Below are 9,836 nucleotides of genomic sequence, written 5' to 3' on the forward strand. Positions count from 1 at the left end.
TAACAAATAAATATAATAACAACAACGACAATCAATGGACTCCATATCTCAACTATTACTTTAATTAGAAAAAATAAATAAATTACCACATTTATAGGAGATGAAATGTATTATAATATTATTTAGAACTCATTTTACCATATTCAATAATTTTCAAGATTTGGCAAAAAAAAGTAATAAAACGCCCCTAACCGGTGGGACTTTTTCGCATTTAATATACTGATGTTACTAAATAATTTAAAATAGGTCATTGTCTTATGTTTTAATAGTTAGATTTAGATGTATAATTTTACTAGAATAATATTTTTCCCCACATCATATTTTGTTGGAAACTGCAATTAATGTGGTAAATATTTCAACCATAGTTAAAAATCAAAAGCTTTCATGAATAAAACATTTTTTTTTATTAATATATATTTTGAAAAATATCTCATACCTCTCCTTTGCTTTGATAGTGGTACATATGACAAAAAAAAAAAATTGATTTGATTTTGAATTGGACGTATTCCAAAGGTAGTATAATAGTCTAGATTTTTCCTGATGTTTAGATCTCCTTACAGATTCTCCCAAAACTATTGTAGTCACTAAATAAACAGAGTCTAATATACAATCAAAAGAATACGTCGAATACAAAACAAATTGTCAGATGTGCCGCTATCAAAGCAAAACAGCGATATAGTTTATTCATGCATTTGAATATAATAAATTATATTACCAGAATATTTTTTAAATAACAAGTGGATCCCTAAAATGTTAATAAACACTGAACCGACAGGTAAATGGCCGAGGAGTAAACAGAAACGTAGATGGGAGGATTGCGTTAAAACTGATTTAGTAGAATTGGGTTTGGAGGGGCTACGTGTAGAAAGCGATTGGTGGTACCGGCATCGAACGTTGGGGTTCGTTAGGCCTTAATTATTACCGGAATATTTTTGAGCAGTTTTTGCTATAAGTATTCTTCTGCAAGCCGATCTCCGGGGTTGTAGAATAAAGATCCAAGATATACAAGAGGTCAGATAGAATTCTTGAGAACTATAGAAGAATCTCGATTGTCAACTAGATGAAAACATAAATCGAATACCAGTTTCATTTTTTAAATATTATATTAAGATGTTAAAAAAAAAGAAAACTAACAGGAATAAAAAGGACAGCTGAGCTTCTATTATTCCTTTGTGACATCCATTTCCGCTGTTTACAAAGGTTTTCCTTTTTCAAGCTTCATTATTTCCTGGCCATTCTCACCACCTCCCACTACAGCAGCCGATACACCTCGTTACCTTTCTTCCATCTCAATCTGTATCTCTTTCCTACATTTTATTCCTTTTTGTACCTCTTTTTTATTTGAGGAAATATAAGAGGTATTTGCAACACTGTCAGCAAAAGAAATAAGGCGCTATAGGAGCTAACCTTACTTCGTCAAGGCTTTCGGTAATTTAGTCGCTTTTATTTATCATAAAGAAAAATCATATGTAACTCCCTTTGTCCTTGGGTGGTGAAGAAGTATCGCGAGTTTTTGTTGTTTTTCCAGGACAGTGGAAAATTTATTGTAAATACTAATTAATATGTTTATCTGTCATTGTTGTTGCTAATGAAATGCATTATGAATATCTCATAAGTAAAAATGTAAACCCAACATGTGACTGGATCCTACAGTGCAATACTGTACAGTAGAACATGTGCATTACAGGAGGGTGATAAATATAAGTTGGAAAAAGGCTTTACACTCTATAAAATATTTAGGAATTTTGAATTATATTATTTTTCCCGCTATAACTAGATAATTACTTTGATCTAAACATTAAAGTAAATATTATGATGGAAGGGCCATGTCGAATTCAAAATATTCTGATTAATAAAAGACAAAATATTTTGACCATTTTCTCCATGCTATTCCTGTCCTTCCTTGATATAATATAATATGACTAATGTATCATATTACATATTAGAAGTTATGATTTTACGTAATCACCGAAATTATAACTTTTTTTTTTTTATTGAAGAACAACAGAATAAAAAGGTACTTCGCTCATTAAGAGAAGACATTGCTCCATCGTCCTAACAAGTTTCGAGCTTCTGAGTGGGGCACACTAGTGATAGTGAAAGGCACGAAAGGAGATGTACACCCTTCGTTTGATGGATCAAGTTCAGTGGAAAAGTAATCAAAGGTTGCCAGGTTTTTACTTTTCTCCTCTTTTAATTCTATTAAACAGCATGCTTCAAATATATATTGCTTCTTCTCAAAGCACAAACGTAAAATGGGACCCTAAAATTAAGCAAATTATATCTGTGATTAAGTAGGAGTTATCAGTTTCGATTATTAACCACTTTCGTCATAGTCACCATTTCCAAAAATGTGACAGAGGATAACGGCACCAGAAATTATGGATACTTAGCTTCAGTAAAGCTGTTCTTATATGTCGGGCCGGATTTGGTTATTTATTTTTAAAAATTTTTTATTATTATTTACTGTCTGATTGATTTTAATTTTAGTACTCTCCTAATGCCACAGTAATTTAAAATTGATTAAATAATATACATGAGGCACTCGGTCGTAAAACATGGTATCTGACATTCTTTGTAATTTGAATTTATTTAGGTATAGATTTTTGGAAATCTCTCTCTTAAAATTGACTTCTGATTTAAAGAATAAAATAATACAATAAACAAAGCTTTTAATATTGTTAAAAATTTCATATTTTTAGTCACCATATTTTACGACCGACTATATATATATTTATTAGGTTGGGGAAAAAGAAATCCATCATTTTTTCGGTAGATGGTTGTAGCGATTGATATCTCGTAAAGTATCGATCAAACAATTTCAGATTTATGCTCGTTATCAAGGTGACATTTTGCACTAAAAATATTTATTTGGTGTTTTTTGTTTGGTCCACTCAGTTGTAAGTTAAAGGGTGTTAAAGATGGAAGTCAACAAAGATAAAAAATCGATACATTTAACAGTTTTTCTTAAATAAAAGCGAAAATGCAAGCCAAGGGGCTGAAATTGTGAATGCTCTTTATGGTCCCGATACTGTAACAGCTAATTACGCGCAATTTTGGTTTCGTCGATTCCGTTCGGGTATTTTTGATATTAAAGACAGTAAAAAAAAAACATTAATTCTGGTACTAAATAACTCAAACGGTTCTTGAACGATTAGTTTTTTTTAAAGAAAAATACGAACAATCAGTCTGTCTATTTTTAGTGAAAAATAATTTCAGCGCAGAATGCAATGTTCCATAGAGTATTTTCCGTATTTATGATATTTAAATGAGCTAGTCATCCATTGTATTTAAACTCTTTCCCCAACAAGTTATCGCATGTAACAATAATTTTCAAATAAACATAACTAGGAATAATAAAAAATCTTGGAAATCAACTGCACTTCATTCTATGTAACAGATAAAGAGATTAAGAAGTTACGTTGCATACACGTGAACAATAAACGTGAGATTTATTCGTAAAATGGGAAAAATATTCCTTGAGATAAATAAGGAAAGTGAATACAATATTATGATTGTGCTCGTTGGGAAACCATTCAAAACCACAATAATGCATGTCTGTATGTGAGGCTAACAGAGCAAAAATCACCTCATCCACAAAAACACCTTTACCATGAAAAACTAGTAAAATATGCAAACCTAGTACGATGTATATTTCAAATATTTTGGTAAATAGAACAACTTAGCCTGTCCAAATAATTCTGTTTTTGATCTGATTGCAATGCATTAATGGTCTAGGCAGTGTGAGGGTTAGGCCACGGTAGCTTTCTCGTAAGAGCCTGGACGTAATAAAACTTATGTAAAATATTTGCTTATGACTGCATCTTTAATATGTCATAAAAATATGTTATAAGTTTATTAAATTTGTTATTCGTAAAAAAAAAAATTTTTTGAGACCAAAGTTCACAATAACAAGTGAAGAAACATAAACAGAATCAGTATTCTCAGATTACTTTTTTTTTATTTATATAATCAAATTTTTGCCAGTCAGGGCATTGGCAAATTCGTCAAAAATGCGTCTGAAAATACAGTTTGAGGACATACTAGACAGACACAACATTTACGACACTGAAAAAGCTGAATCGTTCATGAGCGAACCCAGCGGGGGGCCGGATGGGGCAGCTGCCTTAGAAGTGAAAAAAATTATTAATTCAATAAAAAATATTTTTTTCCCAAACAAATTTTGTTATAACTAATAAAGCACTGCTATAATTATATATAATGCTTTTAAACCTTTGGTTTCATTTTCATTTTCCATGCTGAATTGTCACAACCTGATTGACTATGGTTAGCCCCCCTAGTTTTGATTCTGGGTATGCCCATGGCGTTCACTAATTATTATGAGAAGAAATTCTCCAATACAGAATGCGAAAGAGATCTGCATCTAGCAAATGAAAACATTGACGAGTATTTAAATCTTTCACAATTTAAACTATTCCACTTCACACCAACTAATAATATTAACTAAATTCATAGTAAACAGATTTGAAATTGAATTGATTCACACGCTAGTTTATTTCTTAGACTTTCAACAAGCGTTTGACAAGGTTTGGCATTGTGGTATACTATAAACACTAAAGAAAGTACTTGTAAAAAACACATACATTTTATTATAAGTAATTCATGTATAAAAATATTTATATGTCATCATAATTTTCGAAGGTGTATACTTTTACACCTTTATGGATCATGTTTCTCTGGATTTTGATGAAGGAAGATAAAAAAAAATTGGCACGAATTAAATATAAGTTTAACATTTTTTGTTAAAAAAAATAAGATATCACGATACATTTACTGATATATATTTTTGATAGATTAGCCTTCTTCTTGACAAGAAATTTTGAACTGCAATGTGTTGTAGTAGTAGGTACTTCCTTACAGAGTATTGCGCCCTTAACGCTTCATGGGTTATAGTGCTACAGATTATAATTTTTTTTTTAATGTGTTGTAGTCAAAAATAAAAATCATGTATATAGATATTTTACTAATAATAAAAAAAATTCATAGATATTAGTATAAAATACAAATATAAGTATTACGTATTTACAAATATGATTATGTATAACAAGCTTTAATATTTATAGAAACACTCACAAATAGTAAAAGCAAATACTAATATTAGAAAAAATTATAGAGAGGAAACTTATTTGTTATTCATTAATTGTAATCAGTTATATATTAATAAATAATCAATAACAAGATCAGCCTATATCGATAATAGTAGTACTCAATCGTTAAACTCAACAAACAAACCTGCCCTAGGTCGAAGAAGATTGTTTTAAAAGAAATAGTAATCCGAATGAAAAGTAATTAACTAATAAAAATTAGATATAACTCTTATTCTTTATTGGAATGAATTTGGCATATATTTTCTGTCTCATTAACATTGTAATTAATGCCTGAATACGACCCTTAATGTTCATTTTTGAACCACTGTCCCACTAGATCCACGAGTCCACACTGAGCGCCGTCGGCAGGCGAGGTGTAAAACCTGAAATTCAGCACTCCGAAAATAATTGAGAAAAAAAAAGCTTTTATTTTTTTTTTCGCAAACACCATTTTTGATCTTTTGATGAACTATACTTTTTTATATACTCCTTAACTGTAAGCATTTCAGAACTGACGCCTTGTTTTTCCCTTCATAAGATTAGTTTATTTTTATTATCATTTAAACATTCAAATTTTTAGAAATTTGTTTTGTAGAAATTTATTTATATTTAGTTACTTTATTGGTATATTATTGTACTTGTTAATATCAATATGAAGACTATAAAACTGTCTTTATTTTTTAGGTATTAACATATTGTATATACTACTCATTTTGATAAGTATTGTTTAAGCTAAATTTGTAATTAATAAGATTTTGTTTTGTAGCAGAAGAAGTTTATAGTCAATTGAAAGATAATCCTAAACCAGACTGTATATAATTTTTGTTTTATTTAATCATTATTTTTTTAATGACTCACGTTCGAGGACCTATACTATGCCAAGCTTCGTTTCTGGGGACCACAATGAAATAAATATTGCATGACCCAAGTAGAAAACGAACTCACGGCCTTATGCACAAAATGCTCTGGGACCCTGGCCCCAGCCCGCTCAGTTACCTGATCCTTTAATATTATTAAAATTAGTCAGGAACGAGGGGGGTGTTGAATTATGAGACTTATTTTTCTATTTATGGGTTAACATGCCTATATTATGTTTTCTTTTATCAAATATTGTTCCATGAAGGGGAAAACTATTGGTTAGTGTGTTAGTTGAATAATTAATTATTTAATAATACGATATAAGAACAAATATTTGGATCTCATGTGAAATTAAGATGTTGATATTGCTTATCTGGTGACGTCTTCGCCGACGTGGTCACGTTTTATAGCTGCTTCCCTCGGCCAGATAGGTTAGTTGGCGAAATGGTGGATACCATGTGAATTCAACTCAGGACATCGAGAAATGTTGCTTCTCCCTCAGAGGCAGGCCAAGTCCTCATTTCTCTGAACCGATTCGTAACAATTTTCAAGTACGATGGCTCAGATTACACACTGAGATATCGTGATTCTGTTGTAACAGTTTGACTTTAAAATATTGAAATTAAATCTGTTCGTCGATTTCTTTGGGCTCTGTCTTGAGCCAACTCCACATTTGATTTTGTAGTTCGACGTCTCAAGCTCAGCATATTGAAATAATATTTTCTCATATTTTGAAACCTTCTTAAAATATTGAGTTCTCCTATGGGCAGAGTAGCAGATATAGTCAGCACATATAACCGTACGGTAAACTACCACTACTACAATGGACCATAGGTTTCATTAAATTATGATTATTCGTGGTTGTTAATTATTAGCAAAGGTAAATCTTAGCCATGGCTTTGATATAAATTGGACATTTAATGTTTGAAGAAGCTATTAACGGTTAAAAATGGATTACTAAGGCTAAGACATTGTTTATATTTATAGAGATATAGCTATTATTTTCTGATATTTAGCAATTGAATATTAAATATTATTGTTAAATAATATTTAATTTATATTACAATAAAAATAACATCCCAGTTATGACTTACTCAATTTTAATATGACACTTTAAAAGACATTGTAAGTTTTTACCTTTAACATAATTGACAGTTGTTTTGTAAATAAAGTCGTCAGGAAGTTTTAATAATATTTTAGGCATTATATATATATATAGTTATATCTCACTTTTATAGCTTCAAGTAGATCACTATTAACTTGCTCAAAAAGTACAGTAAACTTAGATCTTACTCGATCTTTGTCCCGGAAGATTAGAGATTATTGGGACAGAACGCCATTTAGATATGATATAAACAAATTAAGTGAAAAGAAAAATAACTTTATTCTTTGATATCAACATGAATAATATACAATTAGTAATATGAATATTAAAATGACATAAGAGTTTCAATTAGTTGTTACATGAGATCAAATCGTATAGCGAATAAGGATCCACATCCTTCATAATCTATGTTATTAAATTTCAAATGGAATCTTAGAGAAATAGACCAGTAAGATTTTCAAACCTGGCCTAACTACACATTGTTTACACTTCTGAACTGGTATGTATTGTCGGAGACACTCAGAGACGTTGTCCTGTCACCGACGAATTGTATTGCAGTAATTATACCCAATGCATATTCACCCGAATTATAGTAAAAAACAATCGATTAAAGTAAGTGAAAACTAAAAGCAGATACAAAAACTAATTTAATTATAAAAAAAACTCTTACACTCCAATTTCTCCTAAGAGACAGAATATTATGTACATCTCCTTTTTTTTTTTTTAATATGATATAAGGCAATTCACGGCGATATTTATGTTTGCATTTACATACTGACAGAGCTTTCCTCTTGGAAACATTCCAGATATCACTATATCTACGCTAGAATATATTAGCTGACATAATAGCAATAGTTAATATTAAGAAAATAATTTATGAATAAAATTAAATTGAAAAGAAAAAAAAATCTATAAAAGTAAGTGACATAATTATATTAACATATATATTTGTCTCCTTGAAGTTATCAAATACTTAAGTAAAGTTGCCAAATGATATGGTAATCATATTTCTATCAAATGCCTGCAGTCTGTCAGGAGGTATTTAAGAGGGTACGTCACACTGTCTACATATGAGTATATCTCCTTAAACATATTAGTGGATTGTTGCATCACTAGAAATCCACTAATGTATTTAAAGAGATAAGCAATAACAACCCATCTTGAAAAGAAATAGGAGTATAAGATAGGGTTATTTCTGTAGTCAGGTTTTTAAAAATTAAATTATTTTCCAATTCCCTAAATATTGTAAAAACTGTTTGCCGTATGGTAAATCATAATTAGTAAATCGTAATTAGCGCAGTATCCATTAGGCGTTTGATTTTCCAGCGAACAGATTCGTTTTTATTCTTTTTTTGTTTCCTTCCCCTTTCTTTATTTTACTCTTACCCCTTATTTTCTCCACTTTTAACCATTTTCCTTACCCGCGTTATAAGTTTTGTTCACTATACTTACAATTTGCCTCTTTATCATCTATTATTGTTACATATATTTTCTTCCTCTCAATTTTCATTTTCTTTTCATATTTCAATTTTTAAATTAATAATAACTAATATGTTCATACTTCTTTGCATTATATAACTTCATTTTTCATTATATAACCCACTTTTTCAATTACCCATGTATACATTTTATTTCCCGCTTCTCTCATCACTTTATTTTATTAATTCTATTTTGTAAAATTATTCATTTTATGTGTAAAATTATTCTATTTATACTTTCTTTTTTCTTTTTTATTTTCTATACTTATTGTGGTTGTTATCTTGTTCTGTTTTAGCCCTGAAGAAGGCTATAAACTCTAGCCGAAACGTTGGCACATTAAAAATAGGTTAATCGAACTTATTTGTGTTTTTCATTGACCGCACCCCCAACCATCTTCTCCTCGTTCATCATCCACGGTCAACTATCTCTCATAATTGTTCATTTTGCCTCTTTGTGGAAATTTATCATCAAATATAACAACAATATGAAGTAATTAAGATTGTAACTCTATAGTAAATGCTATACCTTATCCTAAATAGTAAATGCTATACCTTATCCTAAATAGTAAATGATATACCTTATCCTAAATATGAAATCCAAATTAAAACCAAAAACGACTTTTCTTATTTTTAAAACAATTCTCATGCCATTGCTGAAGTACGGCTGTAAAGTCTGGGGAGCGGCATCCTTTAGGAAAATGAAAAAATTACAATCTTTTCAAAATAAAGTCCTAAGAATCGCAGTAGATGCTCCTTGGTTTATAAGAAATAACCAATTGCATTGTGAATTATAAATTGAGAAAATAGAGGATTACATAAAAAAACGGTTCATTAAGTTCCACTCCTACTTACCGACCGTTAAAGGAGCAGTGACCTACAACCTAGGAAACCCAACCTCGACCCGAATAATAAAGCCCAGGCTGCAGCAGGACATTCTGTTATAAATTTTATATTTATTAATTATATTATTCACACTACTAATGTTTTATTTATTATTATTTTTTCTTTTCGTGTTTTTTTCTTCAAATTAACTTGCTTTGTTTTTTTACTCATTAGAGGATAATTGTTTTTTTTTGTTAGGTCTACGAATGTCGCTATTTTTATTTTTTATTTTATCTTTTATTAAGAGAAAACATGTAGGGCCCACCAGGCCGATCTGGTATTAAATACATAATAAAAAAAACTTTATAGTAATTATAGAGTAATAATTAAGTTTATAAGGAAGTTTATAAACAAATTTTGAAGCTGTTTAATGCCTAGAATTTTATTGTTATATGTATGATAAAT

This window comes from Halyomorpha halys, unplaced genomic scaffold (genome assembly GCF_000696795.3).
Source record: "Halyomorpha halys isolate HHAL.00 unplaced genomic scaffold, Hhal_1.1 Scaffold813.1, whole genome shotgun sequence".
Lineage (NCBI taxonomy): Eukaryota > Metazoa > Arthropoda > Insecta > Hemiptera > Pentatomidae > Halyomorpha > Halyomorpha halys.